This window comes from Pogona vitticeps, chromosome 1 (assembly GCF_051106095.1).
Source record: "Pogona vitticeps strain Pit_001003342236 chromosome 1, PviZW2.1, whole genome shotgun sequence".
NCBI classification, from domain to species: Eukaryota; Metazoa; Chordata; class Lepidosauria; order Squamata; family Agamidae; genus Pogona; species Pogona vitticeps.
In genome coordinates this window covers 170,011,960-170,021,884 of record NC_135783.1, presented here as the reverse complement: position 1 = coordinate 170,021,884, position 9,925 = coordinate 170,011,960, and the positions used below count along the sequence as shown (strand labels likewise).

Below are 9,925 nucleotides of genomic sequence, written 5' to 3'. Positions count from 1 at the left end.
TGAACTGCCATCTCCTGTTGCCCTTCAATCCAAGTGTTGTCTCTTACTAGGTCATATATATGATCTCTTGAATGTAGTTCACATCCATTCTCCCTATGAACAGATACATTCATGGCATACATAACAAGAGATTATCAGCCACCCTAAGGGTGTGATTACTCTATGAAAACGAATCATTTCTTTACTTACAGTTACCTGAAATTACAAATGTGTGTGCTGCTTTCTTTACTACACACATACTTAGCAACCAACTGAAAAGATCAACAGCAAACAAATCGTATACACTTTATTGGAAGCCGCCCAGAGTGGTCGAATCAAATCAAATCAAATCAAATCAAATCAATCAATCAATCAATCAATCAATCAATCAATCAATCAATCAATCAATCAATAACTGCAGACAACAGACCAAAGAGAGGGAGGAGCACTCAGCAGAGAGGCAGGGCTTTCTTTGAAATCAAAGGCTGGAAGAAATTATTGGTTCATGCTGATAAATAGACAATCACTGCAGACCAGAGAAGGCCTTCCCTGTCAAACAAACTATAGGCTGTATGCGAGGTTGCAAATAAACCTCCAATACAATTAATGAAAGAGGAAAAGAGAGGAGGGAGCAGGGAGAAGACTTTGAGCCATATAGCATATGACACACTTCCCACAGATTCAAATATTTATATTATTTTTTCTTTTTTTGTTGATCACAGCTTTCCCATAAAAATGGTTGTATAGAAAAGTAGAGCATATAATTTAAAGAATAGGGCATGATTGGTATAGAGTTTAATTTTAAAAAAGTGAATTCTTTGGATGAAGACATGTCATGCAAAGTGAGTGGCAAATCTTACATCTCTTTCCCAGTATATCTTTTAACTGCACCTCTTCCAGTCACATCTTGTACTTCTGTTCCCACCACATTTTGTGTACTGCTTAGTGTTTTTTTCTAGAGCTAACAGTTTTGCAGAAATCACTCAGAAGACTCAGTGCTAGCCTGGAAGCAATGTTGGTGTCTTGGGGAAATCCACAAAATTAAAAGCAAGTCCCTCTGCTTCAGCATCTGCTAATGGCAGGGTTCCTGTGATTAGTATACCTGTCAAAGGCCTGAAAGCCAGGGTAACTCTCTGCCCCAAAACTAAGCTTTTGCAAACTTTACAGTTCTAATCCCTGAAGGGATCAATGCTAAGAAGAACTTATACATTAACAACACACTAATTATAATGCTCATCTTCAAAAGAACTACACTAGCACTTCCGTCCTAGCTGGAAATCTGACCAGTGTTTTGTTTGGTTTGTTTGCTAACCCATTGTAGGTTTTTATTTGGATTTAAATTTGCACACCTTAAGGCTAGCTAATCTATGCAAAGAGCAATGTTGCCACAGTAGTAGTAGTCATACCTCAAGAAATCTTCACCAAAATACACAATGTACTTTTTGGTATAGACAAAACAGCCTCAGGAACCGCATTCCAGACTAGGTAAAGGCCAGAACGGAATGGATCAGGCTGGAATAAGTATTTATTAATAAAAACTGATGCTAAAAATAGTAGTGGGAAGTGTTGGACAAATATCAAAACAATATTTTAAACCTAAAACCCAATGCATATTACTCTTTCATTAATGTTTCATTGCCCCCCAAACTCACCAGAATGGAACACAACACTATGTAGAGAGACACAAAGAGAACAGGAAATTATTACTGTGGAAGGTCCGTGGTTTGATGTATTAATTGGTGTCACCAACTCTGAACCTGCTGTTCATTGGCCATTCCCTACTTAGAAGTCACTGTTCTGGGCTGTTTTTCACACTATTGTTTTCTGTCTGGAATGGGTATTGGAATGTTGCTCCTGGGGATGTTTTGTGGCTTCTAGCTAGAAGGGGCAGCTGAATTTGCTTGGACTGGCTGACTTGGAAGTCACCATTTTGGGCTTTTCCTCTCAGTATTGATTTTTTGCCTGGAACAGCTACACAAATGGGGACATTTTCTGTCTGGTTGCATCAGTCACCTCTACCTGGATGGGGTCAGTGACTGGTTGGGCTCGCCACCTTAGAAGTTATTACTTAGAAGATCAATAGTTTGCTAGATCCTTCAGCTTTCCTCTCTTGAGTTTCTAGCCTTCTAGCTCAGACTTTATTCAAAGAATCCTCTTTTGCATCTTTCCCCATGGATCCCCAATAGTGGCATTCTGGATGTAAGAGTAGGCTGCAAATACTTGTTTCTTTTGTTGTCCTTTTGCCTCTTTGTAATGAGTAAAAGATTGGCCATTTCCCATCATTTCTTCTCAGTCCTTTCTATTCATCAAAGAGAATCTCTCCTATCTGGGTTGTGTGCCTTGAGACCCGGTCTTCTCTCTCGGTTAATATAGGCTTTTCTTTCAAATATTCTTTTAAATAAACCTAGTAACCAACATTCCACCCAATTTACATCCCCACTGTACAGAAGCCTCGCCCATCTGCATGTGGAGGGCAGGGTTTCATCCAAAACCCGGAAGCAAACAGGCATCAACACTGGCTGCTACTGCGTGGCGCCAATGAGCTCTGAACTGTGTGCAGATGTGCACACCTTGGAGGGAATATTGGTAGTAACCACTCTCCAAATTTAATGTTCTGCCTGGTTTATTGCTCCAGTGAATAGAACAACGAAGTGAGTTTAAAAGCTCACAGGAACACTGCTGTTGTTACTGCTTTTGTTTCCTTTGTTAAGTAAGAGATGTCCTAACAGAGCTTCCCACAGATGGAATAGTCTGAATCAAAATTTACAACAGACTTTTTCCAGCTCTCTTCCTGGTTTTGGTTTCTGCCTTTTTGTACCAAACCCTCTTGCCAAACCAGTAACCGATCCCATTTGAAGTGGCCAACATTCCATCCACCCCAGTCACTATCTGTCACACACCCCCAGCTCCTCTGTATGTTCTGCCTAAGAAACAGATTTGCCTTCCCTAACTCCTGTCTAACTCAAATCCTAACTCTAACTGAAACTCTAACTGTCCTCCATTCTCTTCTTATATTCCCTGGTTCCGCCCTCCTGCTAAACCATTGGTTACTAAATCAGTGTTCCATTGTGATGGACAGGTGTGGTTTCAGGCATGTCCATCACACTATCCATGGTATATTTTAAAACTCACCAGTCAGATACACAATTGGAATTCAAAAGCACGCTTTTTTCCTCTAGCTGGTAAACACTTTTGCACTATAGGCATCATTAGTAAAGAAACCAAGGTAGTGTTCTTGATTCACAAGGAACAAGATAAATTTCAAAATCCATGAGTAGCTAGTGTTTTTATTAGGACCAACTAGAAGTGCACAATAGCATTCAAAGTTTTTAGTTATCCAGAACCTTTCATCAGGCAAGGTGCTAAAAATGAGGAAGGAGCAACAAGAAAGTTTAAATATTTAGCAAAATAATTAAAGCAATGAGATCTAAAAAGTGACAGAATGTTCAAAATCACAAAGGTCTGCAGCTAAACTCAGGACAAGCTTTAATTATTTTAATTTATTTCAAACTAGGGTAGTGCTAGTTCATTGTTACAGATAGAAAAACAACAACAAAGTGGACTGCAAGATTTCTGGAGAGGAGTTCTACAACCACAACCACCTTTAGACATACACACAGACATGTGCCCTCACCCTGCACACACCAAATGCTTTTTCACTGCCACTGCTTGTCAAAGAATAGTGGATCAGTCCCATCGATGTCCTGTGAGGTCTGTTTCCTGACTTGCTTCTTCAAGCCTCCAGTTCCTGTACTCCAGACACATGGAATTCATATGGTACATATATGCAGAATGTAAATGGTTCTTGGGTGGGCCCAGACTGTGATGGAATACAGAACATAGTAGTTTTATTGCCAGCCTTGATGATGAACTTTTAGAATGCTGGTCAGCATAAATTGTGTTATTGTAGGAAATGCAGCATCTTGGGAGATATTAACCAGCAGTGGGAAGAACAGATGAGATGGCACTTTTGGGGGTGGGTGGGGGCATTGATAATTAGGCCTCTCATCACCAGCTAGAAGAATAGTACAAACTAGGTCCCTGCAATGGAAAATTGATCCAGTGCTTAATGGTATATTCTGGAAGTGGTGTTCTATACATTAGAATTAACACATGATATGTATAAGGGTTATAAAGAAAGTGTGCAGACATCTTCAGTTGCCATCATAGTGATTAGCCACATGTAAAGGAATACAAAATTGACTGTGGTCAGAAAGAAAAGTTCAGCTGTTTTGTTGGGGAAGGGGATGCTTAATGTAATTCATTGTTAGTAATCTAGCCTCAGGCCATAGTATCTTTCAGGCTCTAATTTACAGGCCATACCTCTTTGATGTGGTCTTTGGGTTTTGGCTGCTGCTGTTGCTGACTCTGCTGTGGTGAGAAACAGGGTAATATTGCTCGGGTGTCTATATTGCTTGATATTTATATAGCTCAATGGTGGAGAATCAGTGGTTCTTTCAGATTTTGTTGAACTCCAAATACCAATTCCTGACACAGTGAGTAGTCAAGGGCTATGGGAATCTGTAGGCCAGCAACATCTGGAGAACTGCAAGTTCCACACCCCTGTTGTAGTTGGAGGAGAATGAATATACAGTATAACAACAACTGTGTATTTTTATGACAATTCCAAATTACAGCAGGGTTTTCTAGTAACAGAGTACCTGTACTCATCAGTAGTTTTAAGATTCTCTTCTTCTGGGAGTGCTCTTGAACCACACATCTTGCTGAAGGCTACACAGGCTGGCTCTTCTCCTGAGAGGCACAGTGGAGAATCAAACTCGTGACCCTTGGCTCTGTAGCCACATACTCCAACTCACTGAGCTATCCGGTAACATCCTCACCACAGTCAAGAGAGATTGAAATATTAATCTGAAAACATGCTTGCTAACAAATATGCTACATAAGACACAACAAGATTTACTTCTAATTGCATATACCCAGTGTAGTGTAGTGGATAGAGTGATGGACTAGGACTCAGAAGGCCTGGGTTTGAATCTCCACTTAGCCATGGAAACTTACGGAGAGTGTGGAACTGGAAAAACTACTCCTTAAATATCTCTCTTACTTAGAAAGCCCTATTAGAGTCACTATATGTCAGTTCCAATTTGATGGCACATTCAATTTTTCAAAAACATCTGGTTTATTATATGGGATATTGTGCTTCTGTAATCACAATTCAAATCTGAGTAGAACTTAATAGAAAAGACAATATTGCTAGGAGGCAGGAGGAAGAGAGAACAAACTAACGTGATATGCTGTTGGCTTGCAAGATCTGAGCAAAGCTCTTAATGATAGGACATTTTGGAAATCAGTAACTCACATAGATGGTGGCATTCTGGGTTAAACTGCAGAAGCCTCTCTGCTGCAAGGTCAGAAGACCTGCAGTCATAAGATCAAATCCACACAACGGAGTGAGCGCCCGTCGCTTGTCCCAGCTCCTGCCAACCTAGCAGTTTGAAAGCATGTAAAAATGCGAGTGGATAAAAATGTACCACCTCGGTGGGAAGGTAACGGCGTTCTGTGTCGTCATGCTGGCCATGTGACCATGGAAACTGTCTTCGGACAAACACTGGCTCTTTGGCTTGGAAACGGGGATGAGCACCGCCCCCTAGAATCAGACATGAATGGACTAAATGTCAAGGGGAACCTTTACCTTTACCTAACTCACATAGAGCGTTTGAAATAAAAGAGGGGGAACCATGTGGCCATTACAAAGTACAAATGCAAGAATACCTTTATCGGCCACTAACAAAAAACAAAAGAGTCATACAATATGCCAGCTTTCATAGGTAAATCCCACTTCTTCAAAGCAAGTACCAAAAATCCAAACGTTTCTGGCAAGATGGGGTTTGTCAGGAAGTGACTCTTAGATGTAAGGTTCTTGGCAAGATGAATTTTGCCAGGCATGTATGTCTTAGATGAGGCAGGAAGCAGTAAGTTTGTTGTTTTTACAGTTACCTCAGGAGTGCATTCAAGAGAAACTTAGACAACCAGCTGGCAGATATCCTTTGATTTGTGTTCCTGCATTGAGAGGGGGTCGGGCTTGATGGCCTTATAGGCCCCTTCCAACTTCACTTTTCTGTGATTCTGTACAGCTTTCACACCCCAGTTCTTCAAACAAAGGGGCACAGAGTTATGCATGTGTACACAAACACCTCTCTCCATTTGGCTCTTTGAAACAGACCTGGCCATGTCTGGCCCGCTTCTGCCTGGCCATGGAAGCGGGGGTGATGCAGATTCCCTCCATCTGGGAACTGGGGAAAAATTTAGAAAATCTACTATGTGTAGCCAATTACAATAAAAAGAATATTATCTAGTGGTTGCAGTCCTGCTCTGCTGGTGTTGAGAGCCCATGTGCCTTCTTGTTGGTACATGGGGGGGGGGGACATGGGTTTTCTGCATCACTCCCACTTCTTTTTAAATATTTTCAAAGGAAGGAGTTTAAACTATTTGGCCAGGAAGGAGTTAAATGATTTCTTTCACCGTACTTGACTGGGGTTCTGAGTGGCCAGGTCAAAAATTCAGTCCCTTTAGAATGTTGGCAATCTATAAGAGAAAGCCTGCAAACTCATGGTTTATTTTGTGTTACGAATCACTAATTTCAAAATGTGTATTAGAGCCATTAATGCCTGAATTCCTTAGAAATAATAAAAAAAGATTGACAATTTTTCCAGGGATGCAATTTTGGTTTTTATCAATGCATTTGCTCTGTTTTAAATCCAACTGAGCTTAAGGTCGCTTGGCTTTGCACAGGGGTAAAACCAGTGTTCCTTTTTACAAAATTATAACTCAAAAACCCGTTGCCCAAACATCCCCAAATGTGGTACAGAACAAGAGTAGAGATTCTGCTACATCTGTGCCAAATTTGGTGCAGATCCAAAGTCAAGTTGTGTCACTACAAAATTTTGTTTGTGGCACCCCTATTTTTTAGTTAGCTTGCAGAATGCTGAATTCTGCTGTTAGCTGGGAGATGGACAATAACAGCAATAACCTATACATATATGACTGTGATATGTGCTATATGTGTGAAACTGTTGAACTCCCCAGTCAGATTTTCCCACTACAACTAAATAGCAGAGGGGGAAAATGTAAATGGATCTGCTGTGAAGTCACACCTGGGAAGCCTGGTTTCCTCAGATTTGCTTCTGCCAACCACAGAGGGGTCCTCAGAGACATGGGAGGAAATTAGACTTGTTTGCAGTTTGTTAACCATTTGAATCCTTTCCTCCTCATACCTGATGCCTGGGGTTGCTATTTTTATCTTCCCTTCCTGTTCTAGCCCTTTTCTTTTTTCTTCTTTTTTCTTTTAAAAACTTGCTATTCTAGCGAATAGACTAGCTAGGTGATGGGAGGGGGAGCAAGGAATCAGCTGAGTTTTACTCCTAGTCTGGTACATGTTCAGCTGAGCATCCACATCATATCTAATCTGGTCATAAGACTCACACTGGGCAAGTGTGCCCCAGACTGTTCTCATTTTGCTTTGCAGATGGAAGTCAGTTTCAGTAGGAGATTAGAAGGAATGTGCCTTATTGGGGGAGGACCTTTTGCCAACATCCTGACATTCATGGACCCCAGACCAGGCTGCAGGGGAGAAATGAGCCTAAATTAAGGAAATGACTAGTTGGAGCTTACCTGAGTTGTATTCATTCTTAATAAACAAATAAATTCATTCTTAAGTCTGCCCCATCATATTTTTGCATCCATCTGTGAACTTCTTTCCTAAAACCTGTATGGTAGTTAATTTTAGACATTAATTTTCCCACAGATTTTTGAAGGTATTTTAACTTAAAATGTTCCATATCTAGATAAATATGGAATGTTTTAAGTTAAAATGCCTTCAAAAATCTATCTATCTATCTATCTATCTATCTGTCTATCTATCTATCTATCTATCTATCTATCTATCTATCTATCTATCTATCTATCTATCTATCTATCTATCTATCTATCTATCTATCTATCTATCTGTCTGTCTGTCTGTCTGTCTGTCTGTCTGTCTGTCTGTCTGTCTGTCTGTCTGTCTGTCTAATTTCATGTTTAGTGCACAGCACTATCACAAAACAGTAACATAAGATTAAAAAAACAAAATAACAATCGGGGGGGTGGGGGCAGAGACCAGCATTGAGCTCAGACAGCACAGCATATCCAAGCCACATTACAGGGACAAATAAATTCAAGAGTGGCTACTTTCAAAGGCTTTTCAAAAGAGAAACATCTTCAGCAGCCTCTTAAAGCTAGGGAGGGAGAGAGCCAAGTATAGCTCTACTGAGAGAGATGGTGCCATTGCCAATTTGAAGATTTTCTGGCCTCCTTTGTCATAGTCACCCAGGAGAGCATAGCCTGAGAGGATCTGGTGGAGGATGGCCTTGAGAAGAGATGCTCCAACAAATAACTGATCCCAAACGATAAAGGGCTTTATAGATGAGCATCTGTACTTTGAACATGATCTGGGACACAACCAATAACCAGTGTAGGTGAGCCAGGACTATGGAGGTATGATCAAATCTACTCACACCCAACACCAACCTGGCAACCATCTTCTGGACCTGCTGCAGTCTCTGGATGAAACTCAAGGGAAGCCCCACATAGAGTGTTACAGTAGTCAATCCTGGAAATCACCAACACATGCACCAACATCTTGAGGGCTCCCTCACTGAGGTAGGGGCTGAGTCAAGCAATGAACCTAAACTGATTAAAGCCTGACCTGGACATGGCTGCAATCTGGGAATCCCAGGAGAGAGCCAGGTCCAGGAGCACACCCAGGTTCCAAACGTTGTCCCTAAGTGGGAGGATGACACCATCCAGCCTAGGGAGAATGCCCCCAAAGCCTATCAAGGGACAACCCCCCAGGATGATGGTCTCCATCTTGTCCATGTCCAACTTGAGCCTGTTAGCCCTGGTCCACTCCAACACTGAATCGAGACGCCACTTCAGGGTCAGGACAGCATCCACTGTAGAGGTAGAAAAGTAGAGATAGATATCATCAGTGTACAGATGATACCACACCTCCCCCAGCGGCTTCACATAGATGTTAAAGAGCATTGGGTCCTTTCAAGAACAAAGGTGAGGTAAAAATATTTAAATAATAAATAAATAATCTGAGGAGATTGACAACCCCTGAGGGACCCCACAGTTGAGGGTCCAAGAGGCCTAAAACTCAATTCCTAAGCTGCACTCTGGACAAAGCCATCAAGGAAGGACCAGAGCCAGCTTAGCACCAAACCCCTGATTCCCATTTCCGAGAGCCTGTTCAGAAGGATGCAGCCTTCACTTCAGAATGGGCTTGTGACAAACCCAGACCTACTGGGATATGCCACAGTTTCACTAAGCTGCCACCAACCATTCCCTATAAGAAGTCACACAGACCAGGGATGGATTTTTAACAAATAAAAGAACAAGGTTTATTAAATAACACACAGGGAAAAATAAAAGGATCAAGTGAATAAGATACAGTAACGTGGCTTAGTCTCAATCATACATACACACAGTTTGGTTCACACAGAACACTTAACTTGAAGCACAGACCCTGAACCTATCAGTTCTGGCTAATCAGGTTGGTACTGACTGACACACAGTAGTACCCTGTCTGACACACAGACTCCCACTCAAGCTTCTTCTCTCAGCTCTTCTCCCAGCTTCTCCTTAGCTTCTCCACACAAACTCCACATATATATATACAGTACAGCCCCTCCTCCTGATGTCCCGCCTTCCACTCCCCATAGGATGGAACTTTCCCTCCAAACCCATGACAGACAGGTAACATCAGTGCTGTATGTAACACCTCCCCTCTTTATAAGTTGTTTTGTAGGGGGAAAGCTAAGGTGCTTTTCACCAAAAAACAACCTGGACTCAAAACAAACAAAAACAGTCATATAATAACATACAATACCATACTTACTTATACTTACACTCTATTAGGCATTTAAACATTTACCATTAACAATAC

At 41.4% G+C, this 9,925-nt stretch overlaps 1 long non-coding RNA gene across 1 annotated transcript; it reads right to left on the bottom strand.

The window, feature by feature from the left end:
• Window positions 1-442: 442 nt before the first annotated feature.
• LOC144583848 (uncharacterized) lies at window positions 443-9,209 on the bottom strand. The gene is made up of 2 exons (XR_013537809.1): window positions 4,303-9,209; window positions 443-3,799 (listed from the first exon to the last, which is right to left on the bottom strand). It is a non-coding gene; the product is annotated as an uncharacterized LOC144583848 (long non-coding RNA).
• Window positions 9,210-9,925: the final 716 nt, after the last annotated feature.